The sequence below is a fragment of the Heptranchias perlo genome, chromosome 14 (assembly GCF_035084215.1).
Source record: "Heptranchias perlo isolate sHepPer1 chromosome 14, sHepPer1.hap1, whole genome shotgun sequence".
NCBI lineage: Eukaryota > Metazoa > Chordata > Chondrichthyes > Hexanchiformes > Hexanchidae > Heptranchias > Heptranchias perlo.
The window spans coordinates 23,139,242-23,153,842 of record NC_090338.1 but is presented as its reverse complement, the minus strand read 5'-3'; the positions used below and the strand labels follow the sequence as shown (position 1 = coordinate 23,153,842).

Genomic DNA, 14,601 nt, shown 5'->3' with positions numbered 1-14,601 from the left:
GTTCTCACTTCCTAATGACTTTCCATACTATTATTGAGCAGCTGCAGAACTTATGGTTGCAAAAGATTTGTGACTTGAGTATGACTCAACCCCATGGCTGAAAATACAATTCCAAATCAGGGCGTATCCAATATGTTGGCTTTGTTTGTCTGAAAAACAACAGTATTGTGAAAATGGCTGTCACTCAAGGGGGGTAATTTTGACCTAACTCGCCGGGCGGGAGATCCACGGGATCGGGTGCAACACTGGTTTTACACCTCGTCCAATATTACTCTCCACTGACTTAAAATCCGACCGGGTGTAAAACCAGCGTTACACCCGATCCTGTCAGTTTCCTGACGGGTGGGTTAGGTTAAAATTGCCCCCCGAGTCTCTGGAAGGCCACAACGAGTTTGGTACCTTTCAGGAATTATTGACGAGACAATGCAGCCCCTTTAAACTGGGATAGTCCCAAATAATCCTGGTGTTTTCTGAGATTCTCCTTTTTTGAAATGTTAGTCCATTCCACAAAAATCCTCTCAGGGTCATCTATGCCAGAGAAAGTATTTCACCTGCGATGATTCTGAAATCCAATTGGAAAATATTACCTAAAGTCTGTTCCTTTTCAATTGCAGCTCATCATCATTGATTACAACAAAATAATTCAGAAGTTGTAAGCACTTTACAGAAACAGAAGTGAATTGATGAAAGAGCAATGGGCAACAAGGAGACACAGAAATGACAACATTTCTGAAAATATATTTCAAACCATTTAAGAATATGGACCATAGGCAAATAATTTCCTGTTAAACACTGTTAATAGTTTACTCGTGTTTAAAGTGCTCACCTCCCCCTATGAGAACAAGGAGACTTGCATTACTTAAAACTGAGTTCTATGAGTTGGAATGATATGAAGGATTTTACTATCTAGATCATTTTTAAAAAAAATAATATTTCTACATGAAGTAAAAGAGGGGCCTAAGCAACTCTGAACACCATCACTTGTGCTGCCCTCTTGGAACGCGACCAAAGAGATGTAAATCAAACTGCCAGGCTTGAGCAGAATTTAGTCATGGAATGATTTCTCAGTCAGCAGTTGCGAGTGCTATGCACAGGATTCAGGAAATTCTTTAGGCCTGCGGTTGGACTTGGCTGGAGATGTACTGTTGGAAAATCCTGAGTCCGCCTGCCAGTCCAGCCCAGCCCAGTCCAGCCCACATGCTGTTGTTGGTAAGACACTTCACTGTTAGATATTCCTGATACACCCAGGCTGTCTCTTGTCAGATTAAAAGACTGAAAGGTAAGGTAAAAACAAATTCTGTTACTTTATATATTCTACTCCTTGTGATTCACTTTTGTTGGTCTGCCTTTTTTCTGTTTGTATGCCTTTTTATTGCAAGGACAAAGGCTTAAAGATTTGTTCTCTGTTTCAAATTATAATCAAGTATAAAAAGTGAACGGTATATGGCTGAGAAGCAACAGCTGTCTGTGAGAATAAAAGACTTAGAACATAGTTAACTTCAGAACTTCTTGTTACTATCGAGTCACTCCTAAATTTAGACTGCTGCTTAACAACTCTCAGCTTTTAAGGAGGCTCTTCAGGAGGGATCTAGTTTGTTTGGAAGGGGAGGAAATTCAAGTGTCTCTGGGGCAGCTTGTAGCTGTGCCTGGTTTTAATTTTTTCTGAGAGCCACTGTGGTTAAATGAAGAGGGAGGCACTGTTCCGCTTCAGATTACATTGTGCAAGATGATTTCTCTGTGAGAAGTAAACCCACCCTTCTCCCCCAACCCCCCACCATGGTATCAATGTTTAATATAAAAATATATGTAGAAATATGCAAAGCTATGATGGACAGTGAACCCGCCCACCCCCCCACCCCAGTACTCACGTGCCTGTGGATCCACCATTCTGAGTCGCATAGCTTTTTCGTATTTTTCACCTGAATACCTTAACTCAATACTTGGGTGGCTATTGTGGTGCAGTGCAGCACAAGTTGAAACAATTTAAGCTGTATATGTTGTACTTGTGAACTTGCCCTATCATCCTCATACTGGTGAAAGGTCATTTGGCATTGCCATTTGTCACTGTCCAGCTTAGTGTGACCCGTGTTTGATCTGCTGTGCCGCTCTTTGACACTGTTTTAGGAAGGAAAAATTTGTCTAATTTGATGCATTGTGTCTAATGTATTTATATTTCTCCTACGGAGAATCTCTTCCCCCCCATTCAAAGACTGTTATACACAGAGGACAAATATGTTATATTCTCTTTGGACACTATCTTAAACATAATGCTAATGTATTTTTCTGTTTCATGATGTTCAAGTTACTGAGGAAAGTAACCTAATTTGCTTGTATAAATTAAATCCAATTGATCCATATATGTCTATATGTTTATATTGGCATAAGATTTATATCCTTGAAGTTTTATAAAGGTTGGACTAATGTTTTTGTGCTATTGAAGAAAACTGATTTTGTAACTAACCTAATTAAAAAGCTTCATTGGAATTTTTCACTCAAGGATGGCTCTGAGATATAGTGTGGAGATGCCGGTGATGGACTGGGGTTGACAATTGTAAACAATTTTACAACACCAAGTTATAGTCCAGCAATTTTATTTTAAATTCACAAGCTTTCGGAGGCTACCTCCTTCCTCAGGTGAACGATGTGGAAAACGATGTTTTCCACATCGTTCACCTGAGGAAGGAGGTAGCCTCCGAAAGCTTGTGAATTTAAAATAAAATTGCTGGACTATAACTTGGTGTTGTAAAATTGTTTACATCTGAGATATAGTGCATTGGAGACTCAGAATAATTGTTGTTCCTGAGTTCCTCCTCCTGATGATTTCCTGATATCAGTGAGAGAAAATACTTAAGCGTAGGAGAGACACACTTTCCAGAATTTGTTTTTTCTTTCTGCTAAATGCAGTCTCTTTATTTGTGATATTTTTCCTGTCTGATTGTAATGTGTACCAGTTGTCAGTGGGGTACTATTGAAAAGGCCAAGGCACACATGCAGTCCATGCTAGCTCCAGGAACTGGCACCATGGATCGGATCTTGCTGGATCATGCCCTACTGGTTAAACTTTTCTCTTCACCTTTCATCTCAAAAGATTTTTGAGTCATAATTTGCTGGGAGTGCGAGCTGATAACGGCATGGTGAGGACAACGGGGCACTTGGGATCTCAGTGAATGGTGGGACCAAGAGTCTATCTCCTTAACCAGTGAGATTTAATGATTGAGAAAGAAACAGAGGAATGACTGAGAAGGAGGGTAGATTAGAGTGGGTGAATTAGAGTCAGATCAGATACAGACAGAGAAATAAAGAATGGGAAAGAAAGGCTGGATTAAGAGAGGGAGAAAAAAGAGACAGAAAGGAAAAGTAAGAAAAAAAATGTAAAATTAAGAATTTGACACTTTTAAAATCTCTATGCAGGAATGAGATTGAACACTTTAAATTATTCCCATTCTGGGCCAGGGAGGTTGATTGGCATTGAATTAACAATTATCATGTCATCAAAAGGTACTTACGCTCTTAATTACCAGACTTGACTTTCCGTGGCGAGTTTAATGAACAATTAATATTTATATCCAGCAAGTTCTTAAAAATGACAGGGAGGCTGAGGGCAAGGTACTGTTTGTGCAAAGCAACCAGCAAGTTCTTGAGATTCGCAACTCACGGCGTATCTCTTAGTCCCCTGAATTTGCTGGCCAATTTGCATATTAATAACGGCATGTGTCATTAACGCGCCGTTATTTTTCCAGCAAGATCCGGCCCATTGTCTTTATGGTCAGGAGTTTCCGATCTTTGCAAAGGAAGGCCTGAAACTGGTTATGTTTTTTTTAATGGGCTGTACTGTGTAAGTGTGTGTTCTCTTAAAGAGCTGTAACTGTGCACCCAGTTTGAGGGGATATCCTGTTGAAGTACACATTGTGCCTAAAGTTTCCGGGCCTGGGAAAGTTTTATAATGGCATACTTCAGGCGGTGGAGGGGATATGGGGTGGAATCTGGTTTAGCTACATCTCTGTCCTTTTAATTGAATGAAGAAAATTCTGATTTGATGTGGATGCAGGTGTTTCCTTCATTCCCCTCCCTGCCAGAGGAGGCAGCACGGCTGGGCTGTCATAATCTGCCAGAAATCTCGACAGTTCTAGCCTCCTTTGTCCTCAATGCAAAGCACGCCAGCATCATGCAGAATTAGGACCCAAAACATTGCTTTTCTAGCAGTAACAGTAAAATAACGCTTCACTAAAAAAAATTCTTCACTCTGCAGACAGAACAGCCACTCCTTCCCCTCCCCACAACTTGTTGCTTTGAAATTCTTGGTTCCTGTGTGACCGCCAGGGAGCATTGGAGATGGTGCCCACCCCCTAAATACAAATTAACCTTTTCATTTGGATTTGGGACGAGGGCTGACTGGCAGGCAAAAGTCCTGCTCCGCTGCAGTTGTAGTGGGAGAAAGTGTCTCCAGGAGTTTTGGGCTCATCCTCTTTAAGGAGTATCTTGTGCAAATATGAATTGTATTGATGAGACCCAATTGAAATGTGAACCCTCTTTATCTGCAAAATTTAAACTGGGGCTATTGCTAGTCCTGACTCCCGTTGAAGGGATCATCCCAATCCTCAATTTCTCGTTGTAAACAAAAAGTCAAAAACTGCAGGTGCTGGAAATCTGAAGCAAAAACAGAAACTGGTGGAAACACTCAGCAGGACAGGCAGCATCTGTGGAGAGAACAGGCAAGTTCAAGTTTCAGGTGTGAAGCCTTTGTCAGAACTGGAAAATAACACAGATCAACAGGATTTTAAAAAGAACAGAACAAAAGGAACTGTCTCTCTCTCTCTTCTTCCCATTTCCCTTTGTTCTGTTTCTTTTTCAATGAGTGGTTCCATCATTTTTTTGTTTTTGTTTCCTTATGTTTCCTTGCCTGTAGGATTCTACTAATGTGTGTATCGCATTCTGGCCTCTTTTTAGTTGCCCTGGAATATCCTTCTATTAAAAATATAAAACACACTCCAGGAATTTCCTCCAGGTTCCTCCTGCTCTGCCACAGCAGAAAGTGTGTAAACGGGGTTTCTGCCGAACTTCTGCCAAAGGTACAGTGGTGCACCCAGGGGAAGAACTAAGGAAATTCACCCCCTTAATTTCCTATGTCCATTTTGGCACTGCAGAATACATCTTATGGAGCATTCTCTGTGTCTCTGCATGTAAAGTGTAAAACATTATGAAAAGTTAGACACTTAACAATACAGCACTGTATCTGCATTACCCCCTGAATCTGTCTCAGTTAATCTGTCTGTCAGCTATTTAATTTGTCGCATTACTCCCATACTCACAGATCTCACCGGCCTGCTAATTTGCACATACCGGTGCGTATTAAAAGCATACACGCACGCACACACGTGTTCTGTGTTAGTGTGATACATGGCATCATGAAAGATGTTTATAGAAAGAAAGTGCTTCAAGATGTTCAGCCTGCACTGCGGAGGAGTTTTCTGTTTGCAAAACTTGATCAAAAAAGTATCAGCATTTAGTTCTTTACAGGTCTTGTATAAAAGTCCAACCAAACCTTAAATGTTGGTGAATGATTGCCCAGGAATACCTGGATTTCCCCCCCCCCCAAAAAAAACCAGGTTACACATACATTTCAAATAGATTCTTCTACCTAGCCTGTCTATCAGTATACAAAACACAATCTATGTATAGGGATCCTAGCTATTCCACAATTGATCTTATAGAAGTCTATAAAATAATGAGGGGCATAGATAAGGTAGATAGTCAAAATCTTTTCCCAAAGGTAGGGGAGTCTATAACGAGGGGACATAGATTTAAGGTGAGAGGGGAGAGATACAAAAGGGTCCAGAGGGGCAATTTTTTCACTCAAAGGGTGGTGAGTGTCTGGAACGAGCTGCCAGAGGCAGTAGTAGAGGCGGGTACAATTTTGTCTTTTAAAAAGCATTTGGACAGTTACATGGGTGAGATGGGTATAGAGGGATATGGGCCAAGTGCAGGAAATTGGGACTAGCTTAGTGGTATAAACTGGGCGACATGGACATGTTGGGCCGAAGGGCCTGTTTCCATGTTGTAAACTTCTATGATTCTATGATTTAGAGAATTGGACTGAAAAACTGTGGGGGTGCATCCCAGAGTAAGTACAGATGAGCCTGCTGGGAACCTCTGCGCCTGGCTGATTTTCTGGGGTTGGGGGAGGTGCCTTACTTTGCATGCCGATGGCGGACACATGATGCACATCTCAGATTCCAGCCCTCCTGTGGAGGCTGTATTGTGCTAGAAACAGTGGGGGGGGGGGGGGGGGGAGGAGAAAGTAGTGGCCCCTCGGCCTCCTTTATATGGTTGGGGGGGGTGCAATTTTGCAATTTGTTTTTTTCTACTAGCCTTGAATCTTCAGGGGTCTAGGCCATGAACTTGGCCTGCACTCCTTTGTTAGGGTGCACAACCACCATTCTGCAGCCTGGTACACCTGACCCACTGGTATTCTAGGGCCAGGGACATTGGAACATATGGCGGTGTGAATCCTGACTCCTCGCCCTCGCCCCTTAAACACTGCTGGCTTTGTTTGGGGCAGGTGGAGGCTCCGTCCTTACAAGGCCTCGCAGAATCTTCGTCATGGGACCTGGTATATTCAGGTCCTGGCCTAATTTATGGGCCATTACTACCGCTGTAATTCTGGCAATAGAACTGGCACAGATTTTTCTTATGATTCCTGAGTTGGTCTGCAAAACTCTATTTTCCTTTCCGATTTGAACCAAATGGAAAATAAACCCATCATTGATTGAGGTGGACCTCCAAACAAATATTCGCCATTTATGCACACAAGCATACAAGCAATGGTGCTTGTCTTTTTCTTAGTGCCTTATGCTCATATTTACACTGGTGTCAGTGTACACCAAGTGAACACCAAAGCAAAGCTAAAGCCTCGTTTCTATGGAGTCCTTTAATCTGGATGTCTTAAATTCACACCAGGCTAGAACACTATCCAGTCATCTGTGTTTTGAGTTTGAACCCTGCTGACATGGATGGGATAAAAAGTTTCCACTCTTCTAAGAAAGAACCGGGTTTGAGGTACATTGTCAGAAAAGAGCAGTCGTAGCTTTACTTCTGTACCTGACCTGAGTGTGCTTGATAGGGACACTTAGTAGATATATGTAAAAGTATTCCATTTCCCAGCCCTTACCTGTATCATTACAAAATAAAATTCTTCTACTCCCCAGATTTAATGATATATGGAGGAGCAGGACAGAAGCAATATATTGTTGGGGACTTGTAGGATAGAATATTGATTCACTGCTGTGCTCCGGGTAGAAATAGGTTTAAACATAAATAACTGCCATGGTCCAGGATTTTTGACTATTTAACCATGGAAGGATTTTGGTGTAATTTATATTAAAATGATGAAATTAAGTTAAAATCAGCTCACAAGGGGTTAAACTCACAACGCATAGATTCTGGGAAGTATGGATTAGATTCAGACAAAGCATCTGTTCAGAACAATGGCGATTTGTTTAGACTTCCCAGTAACCATTCACATCTATTATGTTACGACAGCCTATTAATTAGAGACCAGCAAGGGGTAGTTCCCAGGGACCCCTCACCTCAGGGTGGGGGTTGGGCGATAGCCTGTTTGATTGGCAGCTCAGCTGGTCAATCCCTGGACACAGAGAGCTGCAAGAGGGTCAAAGACATAGGAATATAGGAACAGGAGTAGGCCATTCAGCCCCTCGAGCCTGTTCCATCATTCATTGAGATCATGACTGATCTGCATCCTAACTCCATCCACTCGCCTTGGTTCCATACCCCTTAATACCCTTGGCTAGTATAAGTCTATCTATCTCAGATTTAAAATTATTAATTGAGCTAGCATCTACTGCTTTCTTGTGGGAGAGAGTTAAGTTGAGGAGAAATTTTTTCACCCAGAGGGTGGTGGGGGTCTGGAACTCACTGCCTGAAAGGGCGGTAGAGGCAGAAACCGTCATCACTTTTAAAGAGTACTTGGATGTGCACTTGAGGTGCCATAACCTACAAGGCTATGAACCAAGAGCTAGAAAGTGGGTTTAGGCTGGATAGCTCTTTTTTGGTCAGCACAGACATGATGGGCCGAATGGCCTCCTTCTGTGCTGTAAATTTCTATGTTTCTATGTTTATATTTCTACCACCCTTTGCATGAAGAAATGTTTCTTAGCTTCTCTCCTGAATGGCCTGGCTCTGATTTTAAGGTCATGTCCCCTTGTCCTAGACTCCCCCACCAGCCAAAAAAGTTTCTCTCTATCTACCCTATTAATTCCTTTCAAAATCCTAAAAACCTCAATCGAATCACCCCTTAACCTTGGTTTCCTATCCAGCTAGGAACAATAGAAAGTAATACATATTCCGCAGGGACAGTCTGTGAGAGCTGATAAGGAAGCCAGTCCTAAAAAAAGAAGAACAAAATACTGCAGATGTTGGAAATCAGAAACAGAAAAATACTAGAAACACTCAGCATATCAGGCAGCATCTGTGGAAAAAGGAGAATAGGTATTGTTTCAGGTATAACCTTTTGTCAAGTTCTCTCCTAAAGCTTAGAGTTGATCTGTTTCAGAGCGGGATTTGGGTGGGCAGGGTGCGTGCCTGACCATGGCAGCGTGAATTTAACTCTCAGGCCTCAACAGCGTGCTGCCTGTCAGCTGCCCGCCTGATAATGGGCAGCAGCGGAGATTCAGGTGACAGCACCAAAGAAAGGTTTGCTGATAAGAAGGTAAGTCGTGGGGAGGGACTTTCAGGAGAGAAGTGGGTTAGCCAGGGCAGGGGAGGCCTAAGCTTTGCCTGTGGGACTCAGTTGAGCACTCCTGCCCCAAGTTCGAAAAAACTTACCTTAAATAGCCTTCTCTGGTCCAGGATCCCTTCCACAGTTATGGCCGCAGCTAAAATTGCAGATGGGGCCCGCTGAGGTCATCGGATCCTGATCTGCGTTTTTAAAAAAGGACCCTCGCTGGCATCAAGCTGGTGCTATTGCCAGCTGCTCAGTAGGGCAGATTAAAATTGAAGCCAGGCAGAACATTGGCGGGTGAGTCATCTGGCCAATTTTAACTACTCGGTTCCCACCCCTAAGATCTTCTCAATTGTATTAGAGAGGATTCTCTAGAGGAGTCCTGAAAATGAAGTTTAGTCAAATATTAAAAGTGAAAAAGATTATTTTATGCCTTAAATGAAGTCTCTGGGTGACTGTCCATTGATCACGATTACTACACTAGTTGTTGTTATTCCTTATAGTTATCTTCCTTAACTAAGTAGAAGATGCAGAAATGCGACGAAAACATATAGAATACGCCACAAAGGGTGGGAAACGTTAGTACTCAGGAAATGCAGGATTTATTTGGTGCAGAAGATATTGTGAATTTATACCATCCTGCCCATAAAGATTTAAAGGCTGTATATAAATGGGTTTTGCAGATGAATTCAACCTTGAGTTACTTCCATGAATTGAAGAGCTTAGCTTCAGTTTAATAAGAGTACATTTGCCTATAATTACTTCAATCGCATCTCATTTCAATACGAAAATTTAATTGTTGGTAAAGGAGCCTTAATTCCAGATTAAGTTCAGTGTGTCGTAATCCTTTTATAAATTATACTGGATTCAATGATAATAATGCACCAAGTGGTCTATAAACTACCTGCTCTAGAAGTAATTATGAACACTAAAGCCATAACTAAATGTATCTTTATGGCACTAATTAGCCAAATGTGTGTTTTTATATGTCTTTTTAAAGTACCTCTTCACTCCTGCCATGCACCGTTGCTTGGCTGAGAAACCAGACAGGCAACATATTCCCAGACCTCTGCCAATGACACTCTGGGAAGTGCACCAAAATAGTTGAGGTCAAATCATTTTACCATTACGCTCACTTTCTCCTCTACATCCCAGCTGAGATGAGGAACTCAGTGGGTGGAGAATTGTGGGTATGAGTCTGTATTCCGCCCTCTGTACAATGCATTGTGTTGACATATAAAATGATTCTCTTTCTAACCCTAACAGCACTACATAGCTCTACTGACTCAGATCAATGGTACAGAAATGTTATTCAGTTACAGGTGCAAGATCAGTTGGCAATCATCTAGCACTTATATTACATGAGGGTTATTTGTATTGTGTGCAATTAGTATTGCTGTATATCATAGGAAGCTTTCCTACATGAAGGCACAAACAAACAATTTGCCGTGCTTGTACAAGTTATAATTTCAGAGGAAAGCAAAGAATCTAGGAATAGTCTAAAAGAAAATGGAGAGTACAGGAGGGCAAGCGGGTATAGGGGACTGGGTACTATAGGAGTGCAAAGGAGAGGAAGAGAAGGAGAGCACAGGAAGGAAAACATCCAGGGAAGCCATGGAGAGAACAGGAAAACCCATACACATGAGTGCAGAAAAGTGAGTAAATGGGGAAAAAAAGAACAAGAAAACTAGGCAATTCAGGGCAGTGAACACAAGTGGGAGAGTATAGGGAATGGGCAACATTAATGTGAGTAAGCATGTACCAAGGGATACAGAGGATGAAACCACACAGTGAGTGAGTATACATGGAGGAGAATGTGTGGGCTGGTGAGAGTACATGGCAATGAGAAATGGGGAACAAGGCAATTCAATGTTAGAATATAGGGAAGCAAAGACTTACAAGGAAAGAACAGAGGTGAATGAAATCATGTACACGTGAGTGTGTATAGGAGAGAGCAGGGTAACAGGGCACCCTGTCTCAAAACTAATTTGGCTTAGCTTTATCTAGTTACCACACTTTATTTACCTCTTGAATACTGGGAAGCAGTTCAACTAGCTGGACCGAATGTACGGTCAAGAAAAAACATTCATATGTTCATATGTTCATGATCTCTCAAACCAGGAATGGCATTTATTGAAAAGTGAATTCATTTGCTTTCCACAAGGGCTCAGCCATTTAAGATGGTGAGTAGCTGCGGCCTATATACTAAGAAGGTTCTAGATTTGATCCTCAGTTTGTGCTGAGTTAGTGATCTCAACCGAGGTAGCAGTAGGGATGCTGCGATTTGCTTCAATGTCTCTGGTTTGGGGAGGGGGAAATCGGGTTCCCATTCCTGATCGATATCTAGCAACCCCATCAAGAAATAAATGTGGACATTGGATGAGGACAGGATCAGCCTTGGTTGTGATACCCCCTAAAGTTGAATAGCCTGCTGGCACTCATTATATGGGCTCATACATGAAGGATGGATACTTGGGTGAGATACTGGAAGACAGCCGGTACCCATAAAACCATACTCTGCCAAGGATTCGATGGTGTCAGGAGGGCAGGAGCGAACATTGTCAGAAAAAGAGGAAGAAAAAAGTGAAGACAACCCAGACTCCTTTTACTTAGGAAAACCAACAGCTTTCAGAGAAGCAGTGCTTTCATTCCATTTGTCTTGGCATCATTTGCACCAAATTCCCAGGGGTGAAAGGACAGTGAGCTGAAATGGCATCGTCAGGAATATCTGACATTCCTGAGGGGAAGAACTTACCCACTATTTCTAACCTACGGGAGGAATGTATATCCCACACAATCTTATCAATAACACTATTCTTTCAGAGTTTAAATGCTGCAGTTTTCAACATGAATGAAAGTTTCTGTGTAAAGATGTTTAACGGATGGCAGCAGGCCCATGGAGTGCTACCCTGAATAATGCCGTTGTTGCTGATAAAAACCTGGGCCCCAATTTTAACTCTGGGCCAGCTTTGGGCGGGGAGGCAGTGGTGTGAGTTAGGAACTCACTCACTGCTCCAGAAATGAGTTCCTGGATATTTTAACTCCACGGCCTCATTTAATTCCCACTGGCCGCATTCCCGTTCCATGCGGGAGGATCGGAGGAGAGAATTGGAATAGTATGGATGTGACAAAGGCATGGATGAGGGTTTCAGCAGCAGATGGGCTATTGTAGGGGTGGCGGTGGGCGATGTTATAAAGGGGGACAGTCTCTGAGGAGAGAGAGAAATTTACCATGTCAGCTAGCATGGGGCCAGGAAGGAAAGTTGGGTGGGCAGTCGTTTAGTGGGAATGAGGTTAAGCAAGTAGGAGATTGGTCATGTGGACAAGATGAGCTCAGAGAAGACATGAGGGGAGATAAGAGGGAAAGTATGGAAAGACATGGATTCAGGGCTAAGTCAGGGAGGAGCCTGGGGGAGGTTTGGTTTGGTATGCTAAAGGAAGGGGAGGAAACAGCTGAATGGACGGTTTCAATCTTAAGGTGTCAGCCTCAGCTCAGTGGTAGCACTCTGAGTCAGTAAGTTGTGGGTTCAAATCCCATTCCAGAGACCTAAGTATATAATCTAGACTGACACTTCAGTGCAGTACTGAGGGAGCGCTGGAGTGTCAGAGGTGCCGTTTTTCTGATGAGACGTTAAATCGAGGCTCCGTCTGTCCTCTCAGGTGGACATAAAAGATTCCATGGCACTATTCTCCAAGAAGAGCAGGGGAGTTCTCCCTGGTGTCCTGGCCAATATTTATCCCTCGACCGGTATCAAAAACGGATTATCTGGTCATCATCACATTGCTGTTTGTGGGATCTTGCTGTGCACAAATTGGCTGCTGCATTTGCTACATTATGACTACACTTCAAAAGTACTTAATTGGCTGTAAAGTGCTTTCGGACATCCTGAGATCATGAAAGGCGCTATATAATTGCAAGTTCTTTCTTTCTATCTAATGACAGACATCCGTGCTTGTTATTGGAGGTGACGATGGAGGGGGTGGGGAGAGAGGTTTAAAGATATGGTTGGTAGCGGAGAAAAAAAGTTGGTGGTTACCTTTGTTCTCGGAATCATCGTAGAGTAGCGGGGAGTTTTGACCGAGGAGCCTGAGGCTCAACAGCATGGTAAGAGTTAATTTTAGGATTTAGCATTCCTAATACATTGTTATAGAAACCACCAGATTTTCATTGCCATTGATTTCAAAAGCAAAGAAAATCGGGCAGTTTCTATAATGGGTGACCAATCTACAATGCCAGTTTTACACCTGGGCAGCAATTTGAAAGTCTGTGTGTGCAGACATCACACAGTGGATACTGCCATTTACGCAAAACAATCCTAAAATGCTGTGTCTCTCTGAGCTAGAGTCTGTAACTGACGAGAACATTCCAATTTGCAAAATTCCATCACCAAACAACAACTAAAATCTGAATAACTTGAGCCTCACACCTTTTTTTGCATTTATATAGGGCCTTACCATACTTTCAGGATTTCCCAAAGCACTTCACAACCAATCTGAAGCGTTGTTATGTGGGCAGATGCATTTAGGTAGGTCCCAAACAACAAATGAATGATGAAACTATAATCTGTTTTTGGTGGTGTTGTATGAGGGAGAATGTTGGCCAAGGCAGCAGGGGAACTTTGCTCCTCTTCTAATAGACTGTCATGGGATCTTTACTGCCACCCGATCAAGCATCTTATTTGAAAGCCAGACGGTTCATCCTAAATTTTGCATTGCAGCCTGAATAACAATTAAAATCTTAAGTGACCTCTCTCTGCACAGCTTCGTCACCAAGGAATTAAACTGTGACCTGGTGATCTGTCTCAACAATTAAACTTTGTTGTCTTTATGGCACACAGGTCCACTTTAGCAGCAGAAGAACATATTGTGCATTACATGGTATAACACTCCTGTCCTTGTAAAGCAACATATCATCTGACTTACTATAAACAATGCAATGAGGGCTACGCTAGTAACATAATAAAAACAGTATGTCTAGTTCATTTTGACGACCAGACCCTAGCGTCACACTTCAATTTTTGTGCCACACCTTGACTTAATTTCACTGTGTGCTGGAGTGATGCTGTCACATACACTTCTGCATCCTCCTGCACTTTGCTCAGAACATCTGTACGGAATGAAAAATGTTGTGATATTTTTGTTTCCATTTGTAATGATTTCCAGAACATAACCGAAGTATTTCAGTTTGTTTCCAAATGACTTTAAAAGCGATCTTAGCATCTTAGCAGCCTATTAATGAAGGAATGCTCCTTCAATAGACTGTAAGTGGGAGGGAAGAAATGAAAAAAAAATGAATAGCAAAGGCTGAGGACTGAATTCCATAATGTTCTCTAAGAAATACTGGTGGATTTTTGGGAAATGGTTTGCAATATTACAAGCTTTATCCCATCCTATATTGATTGCTGCATCTGAGAAACCAGCCTTTCTTTTGTTGTGTGGCTCATAGAGTTTACCTTAATAGCATAATACACCCAAGCTATTTTTATTCCACAGTCCTGAATTCCAGCACGTTGCCTCACTGATCCAGAATCCCCTTGGAAACTTAAGTACGAAACCCCACCCTCTTCCAGTCAGCTGGTCCTAACTAGTAAGGAAGATATGATGGTAAAAAATAGACATTCCCCAACACCTAGAAACTTGACCAATGTATTAAAGACTCCAGTTGTGTCATGAATGGATATTATTATTATTTGTTTCTCTACCACAGAAAATGTGGGGTTGTCAGATGCTGGCTAGTGTTTTTTTAAAATGTGGATCGGATAAATAGCAAAATAAGTCTTAGAAAAGCTCGATGGTTATAATCGTTGTTAATCAGTGTTATTTTGCATTTTGAGCCTAAGGTTAGCATTGGCATCCTGGCGATT

General features: G+C 42.1%; 1 protein-coding gene across 3 annotated transcripts in view; it reads left to right on the top strand.

Moving 5' to 3' along the window:
• The first annotated feature begins 1,066 nt into the window (after positions 1–1,066).
• Positions 1,067–14,601, top strand: part of sgcd (sarcoglycan, delta (dystrophin-associated glycoprotein)) — a 151,710-nt gene continuing 138,175 nt past the window's right edge. For 2 of the 3 annotated variants that reach the window (XR_010965638.1, XM_067996107.1), the window contains exon 1: positions 1,067–1,279. The gene's annotated coding sequence lies outside the window, so the exon portion shown is untranslated. Of the gene's footprint in view, positions 1,285–14,601 lie in introns of all 3 variants that reach the window. The other variant, XM_067996108.1, reaches the window with a different exon arrangement.